Source organism: Salvia hispanica, chromosome 3 (assembly GCF_029641045.1).
Source record: "Salvia hispanica isolate PSC_SH4W2 chromosome 3, Shi_PSC_v1, whole genome shotgun sequence".
Taxonomy (NCBI): domain Eukaryota; kingdom Viridiplantae; phylum Streptophyta; class Magnoliopsida; order Lamiales; family Lamiaceae; genus Salvia; species Salvia hispanica.
In genome coordinates, this window is record NC_142694.1 from 48,506,774 (window position 1) to 48,518,411 (window position 11,638).

Sequence of the window (11,638 nt, forward strand, 5' to 3'; positions counted from 1 at the left end):
GGCAAGAAATTAAGGTGGTACTCTACTGACTAGTAGGCGTGAAAATAATAGGCATGTGGTGGTGTTCGTGAAAATAGGGGACAAGGTATCTCAGAGGCATATGAAAAGTACACTGTTACTAAAAGAGGAAATCTAGACAACAAGGTATATCTGGTGGCTGGATGGCTCTCTGACAGGTCTAGACAGTACAACTGAAAAGTGTGGAACAAAAGCAAAAGTAACTTAAAAGTAAAGTGGTCCAAACTAAAGTTGATTTTGACGTTTTCTTCTTCACTAAGTATTAACAGAAATCATATGAACACAAACACCATAACTAAACTCAGATTCATAACTTCAAACTCAAGATCCATTGATTAAAATGCTCAAACTTAAAATGAACGGTGAAACTGTAGTTTTACTTCTACTGACTGACGTGCAAGGTGGTGATCACAGTGCAGAACAGAAAACTCATGCACGAAAATGAGAATGGAAACATGACTTACAACTTCAGATCAACAATTCCAGACAAGGAAACACTTAGAAATTAAAAGCGATGACTAGATTTAACTTTCCTAGGCAAAATGAAGCAAACTCAAACCAAAGGGACATTCGGAATAGAAATTTCATAGCTAAAACGTTTGGATCTTCACCAAGTACTTCAAAAAGCAACAAAGATAAATGTTTGCGACAAATCCAACGACGAAACAGTAAAGATTAAACTAGAAAGCAAAATAACGATTGTTTTGCCACTCCGGATGATGATACTGCTATACTACTACGGCAAACTGGCTGGAATGGTAGATCGATGACTTCTCTGGCAGACTCTTGGACGTCAAGTGACCATAGCTGTGGCGAGGAACGAGAGATTGGACAATGCTGAAGGAATGATCTTCTAGAGAGAATTCTATTAAGTGTGTTTAGAACCGAGAACTTAGAACTCCTAACCGAACTCTAAGGAACCAACTCTTTTCTCTCTCTCCAAGTGGCTTCTTTTATAGGGAGGCTTGCCCTTGTTTTTAGGGTAGACTTCCTTCACGTTTTGACTTTTCTGCCCTTGTTAATGATCATCCCAGCTATCCTTCTTCTCCATCTCGAGCCTTTTCTCTGGCATGCATCCTGGTCAGTATTGTACCCTTCTAGCGCCCTTTTCACTTGCGTCACCTGAATCGTCTCCTACTGACTTGGATCCTTTAATCCTGCACACTTGAGCAACTGTTTTGCAGATAATACATGCATTTCACGACATACTGACAAGTAACCAGGACTTAGAATACGACTTATCAAATTGCTCACACTTACCACATGCTTGTCCTCAAGCGTGAAGACAAACAAAAAGAAATTAGTCGAATTCGAGCCTGGTTACTCCCCTTGACCGACTCTACCTAACTAGACTCAAGACTCTGACGCAAAGGAAAAGAAAACAAACAATGACACAAACACATAACACATATAGTTAACTTAAACACATAGAACAGGCTATATTTTCAACCACCCTTTTCCTCGAGATCAGGTGCAATCCGGCCTTAGGCAGCCTTGAACTTCCGCCGCCCCCCTTTTCTTCCCCAGTCAGTATATCTGCTTTTCAGGATCACCCAATCCTAGGCCAAACACTGGGTTCACTCAGTCACTCATTCCTCACAGGGGATGTTAGGACTGTTTTCTCTCAATGTTAAACCACAAATGTTTCGGACTCAGATTTCACGTGCAGCTCCTGAAGGTCTTATAGGCTTGTAACGGGGCTATTGGTTTGTAATGTTTGGGGCAGTTGTCCCTAAGGCTCTAAGGTTCAAAAACTAACTATTTATTTTGATGAGGGAGAACTGTGTGCATTTGGGCTTCTGGCTAGGGCTTCTTCTTCGGCTGGACAATTTCTGAAATTGGCTTCCAACTGGTCAGTAGCTTCCTTGTGGCTTCGCTACTCTTATTTCTTCTTCCTCCTTTCTCTTTTTGTGGTCAAGTATCTGCGACCATTTTCTTCGCTTTTCTTTTCTGTGGCTTTGCCACCCTTATACCTTCTTCTATTTTTGGACCTGGAATTTTTTTCCAGATCGATTTTCTCCTTCTTTCTTTGCCCTTTTTTTTTCTCTTCAGCTGGTTCCTCTTGTATGTCCTCCTAGACATCATGTGGTAGCCACTCTTCTTTTTTTCAGTGTTTAGTGGAAAGCAGTTCCACTTTGGGGCTTCTAACTCACCTTTTAAGAGGGATTTCGTGTCTGACCTAAGGGATGGGTTTTTCCTTCATACTTGCATCATCTATACTGACTAGGGGTTACTGGAAGGGGTGGTTTCTGTTTTCCGGCATGCCTTATCTCCCTCAATTCCCCTCACCGTCAGTTCGAGGCAGTTGAGTTTTAAGCCCATTCATAAAAAAGAACATAACACATAATTCCTAGACCTAAACAAACCCAAAAGAAAAACTAACATGCACTGACTCAAATAACACATATATACATGTCATACTGGCCATCTGCTCCCCCCTCTCACTTCACAAGTGTCTACCCTAGATACGGGCTGTGAAGTGAAAATTGGGAATGGCTAGTATGACAGATACACATTTATAACAAACACATATTATATCTAAAAACTTCTCACACTTAGACTATGCAATAGGCAAAGTGGGAGAGCTTCAGATATATAACTAGATTTACAAAACAAAGCAGAATATTTTACAAACATGATATATAAACATATAAACTCCTCACACTTAGACTACACAGTAGGCTAAGTGTGAGTTAACATGCTTATGACAGAACACAAAAAACATAATAAAAACACATGCACCGAAGTAGCAAACCCTTTACTTCTCACACTTAGACTATTAAATAAGCTAAGTGTTATGAATGGGGTTTGCTCACATTTAATACACATAATTCTACCTATTTAACAAAAGTAAGAAAACTAAAAATTAAAAAGAAAACTAACTGGTCAGTTTGGGGGGGGGGGGGTTCGATCAGACATTCCTCCTGCTCCTCCTTGGCGCAGGGGTCTGTGCAGGTGGTTCCTTTGGTTCCTCCTCAGTGGATTCCGGTTGGTTGTCATCTGCCTCCTCTTGTTCATCATCCTCTTCTTCCTCAGGTCCGGTGGTTTCCTCTTTCTGTCCTCCATGTCCACTTGTTCCAGCTGCAGTGCTTTCCTTTCCTCTCGCCAATTCCTTTAGGATGCTCTCCATTAGGGTTGTCAGCTTCGCCATCTCTGCCCGTGATTGTCTATTCTCCTCCGCTAGCTCAGTGACTGCCCTCTCCAGATTATCTTGCCTCAGCCCTTGCGCTTGGTCGATCTGCCCAGCTTGCCCCTCCTGGCCTTGTTGTGCCCTTCCACCAGAGGCTTCTCCCATTGGGTAGAACTGGGGTACTCCTTCTCTATAGTATACCAAGTTGGTGCGGAAGAAAAAGGGTATATCGAATAGGCCAGGAGCGTCGACCATGTACATCGGTCTTCTGCCTCTGTTATGATGATGTTGTTGCGCACGAAAGCTCCTAGTATGTGGCAGAGGGACAAGTTCCTAGCTGGGTGGGTGGCTATCAGGTGGCATTGGTAGGCTGTCCAAAATCCCAAATGCAGCCTTCTTCCACGATTAGCGCACCATACCATGTACAATTCAGTCATGGACGTTCTGGCAGCTGAATTACTCTGCCCCAGTAAGTTATAGCCCAAGTAGAGTTGCACTAATCTCAGCATGGAATTGTTGAAGTAGGTGGATCTGGATGTAATGGAGGCGAACTGACCAGCATCGGGGTGGGTTAGCTCCTCCCAGGCTTCCTAAGGCTCAAAGTCTATGTGTCTCCTCGGTACTCCCCTCTCACGGCTTCTCCATTCTGGTCCTATAGCCTCCTCCAGGCTACACATACCCAGTCGCACAGTCCACTCTATAAGATTCATGGACAGTTCTTCACCGAATATTCTAAAGGAAATTGACACCTCGTCTAGGTCCGTAGTGACTTGGAACCTAAACTTGGTGAAGAACTCCTTTGCTAATCTCACGGATATCTCCGGGTCCCTATTCTCTAACAGCCATTCAAAACCCAATGCTTCCACACTGGCCAGGAAGGAATCACGAACAGATAACTCATCCAAAGAGGGTATGTGGAGTACCTTTCCGCATTTGACCTGCTTGCTGCTATCTTCCTTGTCGTCAAATGCATCTTGAAGCTTTTTGGTGTTGTAGTGCTTCATGTCCTCCATAAGCTCATCAGTGAGCTCTACTCTCCACCGTCGGTACACGATCCACTCTGCCGGAGGGTGGACTAGTTCATGGTGGTTGTCGGGGAGCTGTTGTTCATGGTATTCTTCCCCTTCTAGGGTGATATCACTCTCCGAGTCAGACTCCTCACTAGAAGTGTAGTCGCTGTCGCTTAATCTCCTTCTTCCTTTCGGCTCTCTGATCACTATGCTGGCATTGGCGGCGCGCTGTTTCTTTACGGCTTGTTTCTTCTTGGCAGGGGCTTTCCCCTTTCTCTTCCTTTCTTGGGTGTACTTAGCTTCTTCGATTTCCATTGCCTCTGCTTCTTCGTCGGCTTGTGTTGAAACGTCCTCCTGGGTGGTAGGCTCGGTCACCACACGGGTACTAGTATCACTTCTTGTCGCCTCCTCCCGACCTACTGACTGTGATGCGAGGTCCAGACCCTCAGGCACCCTGTCAGCCTTCTCCTTCTGGTCAGTCGGCGTTGATGATACTGTCCCTGTTGCCATTTGGGTATCCTTCTGGCTAGCTTTCGAAATCTCCTCCCCAGGTTTTGTAGGAGTAGTCTTCTCGTCTTCGCTAGAGACCTCCACTGCATCTGCTGCTGTGTTTTCTCCTGCCTTGTTGGACTTCCACTTTCCTAAGCATCTCTGTGACACTCTTTGGGGTTTTTGCCTTTCTGCCTTGGGGTCGTTCTTCAACACTAGCCTCCTCTTTACTAGCTTTGGTTCAGTTACCACTGAGGCTTCCTCTTGATGTGTTTTTGGTTCTTGCCTCTCCTCCTCAAGTTGCTCAGCATTCTCCGGTTGTTCTTCTGTCGTCTCCTCTACGGATTGTTGGACTACCCTCTTCGACTCATCTGCTTCCATGGCTGTTTCCCCCCTTTCTACTGCCTGGGATGCGAGGTCCAGTACCTCAGCCACCCCTTCAGGGTTTACCACGATCCTATCTCCCTTGCTCAAAACCGCGTGGAACTCATCATCCGTCATTAACCCTTGTTTCCTAGCCATTTCGTTCAGGTCTATCTCCTCCTTCTCTGCTTCATCCTTCTCGCCCTCGCTTACTCTCCCTCCGCTCTCCTTTTCCTCTGTTTCTCCCCAGTTGGGATCTTGATAGGCGGAAAGAGGGCTAACGTCGAGCGGCTCTGTTTGTTGGTGTATGGGAGAAGGGTGAGAGGGTTCTGATTGTGCAGTTACTGTTGGGGAGGTCTTTTCGGATGTCGGATTTGAGGTTTTTGGGATGGTGGTGGGTGGGTTTACTGTGGTTGCAGTTGGGGTAGGGTTTGGCATCGCCGGCATTCCGCCGGTCAGGCTTAATCCGGCCAGGGTCGCTGTCCAATCTTTGTTCGGGTCTTGTTGCCTTAGATACGGTGCCAGTGCATCTAAAGGAACCATTGCCGGAATTTGTGTCGTCCGCGTTGGCTTTGATCGTTGTGGACTTGGCGGCTGCGATTCGGCTGTCGCTCGGACTTCTGGCGGGTCTTCGCCGGTGTTAGATGCTGGGTTATCGGTTGCTCTTCTCTTTACCATGGCTTGTATCGGTGGTAGTTCTCTTTTTCCAGTAGTGATTCACGGTGGTTTTCGTAGTAGGGTGGTAGTTTTCGGAGTGGGGTGGTGGTTGTGGGTGAGAGAATGCAGGTAAGGGTTTGTAAAGTGAAGGGGAGTAGGCGGTGGGGTGTTTTATAGAAGGGTGGGCAGTTGAGGGTTTTGACCAGTTGCAGGCGGTTGCCGGGTTGCGACGCTTCGGTGGGAGGCGGTTGGGCGTTCTCGCAGCTGATTGGACGTCCCCTGTCACGTCTCTGCTCCACGCGCCCTCCCAGTCTCTGCACTCGCCTGCCAAGCTGCAACACGCACCAAAATTCAAATTTCACTCTATACCTCCCTCTCAACTAGCTAAAATAGAAATAAAGCAAATAAATGGCTCTTAAATATAATTCAGAGTTTCACCTAAGTGGTATCTTCGTGGTCAGTACGGACTCTGAATTAATATTCAAGATCCGAAAATCTTTTTGTCGTTTTTTTCCTTCTTAACTTAAGTTAAATTACTAAATATTTACAATATTTACATCATTACTAAGGGTATTTGAAGTTTTACCTGGTCAGTAAGCACAAATCATATAACGTTGACCAGGTGGAACTCCAAACCCCTTTCTTACTGGTCATTTAGACGCTATTGAGATGTAGTGGAATTTCTTCCACTACACATATCTCTTCATTTTCTCTATATATTTTTAATCTATGCCCATTAATGACAGAAGGTTCAGAGTTAGAGATACTCCCTGAAATCTCGACCGCTCCATTAGCACGTAGTTCAGTGATAATGTAAGGTCCTGCCCATTTGGACTTGAATTTCCCAGGCATTAGCTTCAATCTTGACTGGAAGAGCAGTACTTTCTGACCAACTTGGAGATCCTTGGTTCTCAGATATTTGTCGTGCCACATCTTTGTTTTCTACTTGTACCACATGGCTGAGTCGAACGACTCCAATCTGAGTTCTTCCGGCTCTTGTAGTTGTAGCTTCCTTTCCTCTTCACAGGCCTTAGCATCCACGTTAACCTGCTGAACTGCCTAGTATGCTCGGTGTTCAATTCCTACTGGCAAGTTACACATCATCCCAAAGACAATGCAATAGGGAAACATCCCGATAGGAGTTTTGTAGGCTGTCCGATATGCCCACAGAGCATCTTCCAACCATGTGCTCCAATCTTTTCTGGAGGGGTTGACTGTCTTCTCTAAAATGCTCTTTATTTCCCTGTTTGAGATCTCTGCTTGCCCGTTGGCTTGAGGGTGGTAAGGACTAGATAGGCGGTAATGAACTTCGTACTTCTTCATTAATACTTCGACCGTTCGGTTGCAGAAGTGAGTCCCTTGATCGGAGATGATTGCCCTTGGTATCCCAAATCGGCTGAATATATGACTCTTGAGGAACTTCGTGACTTCTTTAGATTCACAAGTGCTTGTGGCTTTGGCTTCTATCCACTTTGATACATAGTCAACTGCCACCAGGATGTAGGAGTTCCCATAAGATGAGGGAAAAGGACCCATGAAGTCCATACCCCAGATGTCGAACACCTCACAAACAATTACTGGAACTTGCGGCATTTCATCCCTCGCGGAGATCCCACCGGTCAGTTGGCAATGGTCACAGCCTTTGCAGAACTCGTATGCATCTCTATTCAGGGTTGGCCAGTAGAATCCGCTATCTAGTACCTTTCTGGCAGTCTTCCTTGGCCCGAAATGTCCTCCACATGCCAAGGAGTGGCAGTGCGTTAGTACATCCCATTGTTCCCAGTCAGGAACACATCTCCTAATGACCTGGTCGGTTCCTACCTTCCACAAGTATGGGTCGTCCCAGAAATAATACTTTGCTTCCTGAACTTTTCTTCCACATCAGTATAGACGATGACTCTGGATCCCAGTAGGTACTGCCTGAACTTTTCGAATGAATAGACAACCGCCAACATCTCCTTCTCGGTGATGTCATAATTCCGTTGGGCTTGATTCAAGGTCTTAGATGCATAGAATATCACGTAACTTTTCCGATCGATCTTCTGACCTAGTACGGCCCCCACGGCATAGTCACTAGCATCGCACATCACCTCGAAGGGGTGATCCCAGTTAGGAGCTTGAATAACCGGTACAGAAATCAATTTTTCCTTAAGGAGGTTGACAGCAGCCTTGCAATGCTCGTCGAAAATGAACTCCACCTCGTTGTGGAGAAGTCTGGTAAGGGGTCGGGCAATCTTGGCGAAGTCCTTGATAAATCTTCGATAAAATCCAGCATGACCCAGAAAACCTCTTATTCCTTTCTGATCAGTAGGTAAGGGTAGTTTGGATATGACATCCACCTTAGCTTGATCCACCTGGATTCCCTTTTCTGACACCACGTGTCCTAAGATAATTCCTTCTGTAACCATAAAGTGACATTTCTCAAAATTTAAAACCAGACTCTTTGCTTGGCACCTTTCTAGCACCACATCCAAATGTTGCAAGCACGGGTCGAAAGAGTCTCCGTAGACAGTGAAATCATCCATAAAGATCTCTATACAATCTTCAATCAAATATGAGAATATGCTCATCATGCACCGTTGGAAGGTACCGGGGGCGTTGCATAAGCCAAATGGCATACGCCTATACGCATAAGTTCCAAACGGACAGGTGAACGTGGTCTTATCCTGGTCCTCCGGGTTCACGTAGATTTGAAAGTAACCACTGTACCCATCCAAAAAGCAGAAGTACTTCCTCCCAGCCTGTCGCTCCAGCATTTGATCGATGAATGGCAGGGGGAAATGGTCCTTCCTTGTTGCAGTGTTCAGCTTTCGGTAATCTATACACATTTGCCATCCAGTGACTAGTATGGTGGGCACTAGATCATTCCTCTCATTCTTAACCACCTGGATCCCTGATTTCTTGGGGACCATATGGAGTGGGCTGACCCATTCACTATCTGGTACCGAGTGTATAATGCCCAGTGAGAGTAACTTCAAGATTTCCTTCAGTATCTCTTCCCGCATGTTTGGGTTCACCTTTCTTTGAGAATCTCTATGTGCCTTGGCTCCCTCCTCCAGCCTAATGTGGCGCATGCAGACGTCCGGGCTTATCCCCACCAGGTCCGTAAGGCTCCATCCAATAGCTTTCTTGTTTTTGCTCAGCACAGTTAGTAGTTTTGCCTCTTGCTCTTTAGTCAGCCCGCTATTGATGATTACAGGGAACGAGTCTTCCTCCCCGAGGTAAGCATACTTAAGGCTCGCTGGCAACTTTTTCAACTCCCCTTGCGGGGGTAGTGTGTCTGTAGGTAGAGGGTTCTTTTTTGAATCCTCCTCTTGCTCTTGTTCAGCATCTGATTTTTCCTCCATACTGGCCGGTAGCAAGGCCCCTACGGATCCCGCTAGTTCCGACTTCTGACAAAATTCCGTAATTGCTTCTTCAATCTCCTCGTCAATCAACCCTCGGCTACTGATCAGATCACACCATGCAGCTGCTTCCACATCAGCCTGGGCATACACATCCAAGGCTTGGAGCTTTTCCTGCAATAATTCGGTCTCAAGAAATTCTTGGACTAAGGGGTCAAATACATCAACATAACATAGATTTTCAGAATCTATTGGTTTTTCATGGCTTCATTGATGTCAAAAACAAATTTCTCACCATTAAAGTCAATGTGTATGTCAAATCTTTACTAGACTCCCCAATGTGTATGTCAAATCTCTTCCTGATCAGTTGGATACATTCCAACGACTCAGCTGGGTCCGGAACAGCCTATAATGGACCTCAACTCAAGAACCTTATTGGGGAGTCTAGTAAAGAAGGGATGTTGAGCGACACCATCTCAGCGGAAGAGCTCAAGAGGCCTCTGCCTCAGATGGAGGATCCGTTTTTTCTACATTGACTTTAATGGTGAGAAATTTGTTTTTGACATCAATGAAGCCATGAAAAACCAATAGATTCTGAAAATCTATGTTATGTTGATGTATTTGACCCCTTAGTCCAAGAATTTCTTGAGACCGAATTATTGCAGGAAAAGCTCCAAGCCTTGGATGTGTATGCCCAGGCTGATGTGGAAGCAGCTGCATGGTGTGATCTGATCAGTAGCCGAGGGTTGACTGACGAGGAGATTGAAGAAGCAATTACGGAATTTTGTCAGAAGTCGGAACTAGCGGGATCCGTAGGGGCCTTGCTACCGGCCAGTATGGAGGAAAAATCAGATGCTGAACAAGAGCAAGAGGAGGATTCAAAAAAGAACCCTCTACCTACAGACACACTACCCCCGCAAGGGGAGTTGAAAAAGTTGCCAGCGAGCCTTAAGTATGCTTACCTCGGGGAGGAAGACTCGTTCCCTGTAATCATCAATAGCGGGCTGACTAAAGAGCAAGAGGCAAAACTACTAACTGTGCTGAGCAAAAACAAGAAAGCTATTGGATGGAGCCTTACGGACCTGGTGGGGATAAGCCCGGACGTCTGCATGCGCCACATTAGGCTGGAGGAGGGAGCCAAGGCACATAGAGATTCTCAAAGAAAGGTGAACCCAAACATGCGGGAAGAGATACTGAAGGAAATCTTGAAGTTACTCTCACTGGGCATTATACACTCGGTACCAGATAGTGAATGGGTCAGCCCACTCCATATGGTCCCCAAGAAATCAGGGATCCAGGTGGTTAAGAATGAGAGGAATGATCTAGTGCCCACCATACTAGTCACTGGATGGAAAATGTGTATAGATTACCGAAAGCTGAACACTGCAACAAGGAAGGACCATTTCCCCCTGCCATTCATCGATCAAATGCTGGAGCGACAGGCTGGGAGGAAGTACTTCTGCTTTTTGGATGGGTACAGTGGTTACTTTCAAATCTACGTGAACCCGGAGGACCAGGATAAGTCCACGTTCACCTGTCCGTTTGGAACTTATGCGTATAGGCGTATGCCATTTGGCTTATGCAACGCCCCCGGTACCTTCCAACGGTGCATGATGAGCATATTCTCATATTTGATTGAAGATTGTATAGAGATCTTTATGGATGATTTCACTGTCTACGGAGACTCTTTCGACCCGTGCTTGCAACATTTGGATGTGGTGCTAGAAAGGTGCCAAGCAAAGAGTCTGGTTTTAAATTTTGAGAAATGTCACTTTATGGTTATAGAAGGAATTATCTTAGGACACGTGGTGTCAGAAAAGGGAATCCAGGTGGATCAAGCTAAGGTGGATGTCATATCCAAACTACCCTTACCTACTGATCAGAAAGGAATAAGAGGTTTTCTGGGTCATGCTGGATTTTATCGAAGATTTATCAAGGATTTCGCCAAGATTGCCCGACCCCTTACCAGACTTCTCCACAACGAGGTGGAGTTCATTTTCGACGAGCATTGCAAGGCTGCTGTCAACCTCCTTAAGGAAAAATTGATTTCTGTACCGGTTATTCAAGCTCCTAACTGGGATCACCCCTTCGAGGTGATGTGCGATGCTAGTGACTATGCCGTGGGGGCCGTACTAGGTCAGAAGATCGATGGGAAAAGTTACGTGATATTCTATGCATCTAAGACCTTGAATCAAGCCCAACGGAATTATGACATCACCGAGAAGGAGATGTTGGCGGTTGTCTATTCATTCGAAAAGTTCAGGCAGTACCTACTGGGATCCAGAGTCATCGTCTATACTGATGTGGAAGCAAAGTATTATTTCTGGTGGAAGCAAAGTACCTACTGGCAGTTGTATTATTGCAAGGTGGTGATCACAGTGCAGAACAGAAAACTCATGCACGAAAATGAGAATGGAAACATGACTTACAACTTCAGATCAACAATTCCAGACAAGGAAACACTTAGAAATTAAAAGCGATTACTAGATCTAACTTTCCTAGGCAAAATGAAGCAAACTCAAACCAAAGGGACATTCGGAATAGAAATTTCATAACTAAAACGTTTGGATCTTCACCAAGTACTTCAAAAAGCAACAAAAATACCTCAACCCACTTCTACTGGATAG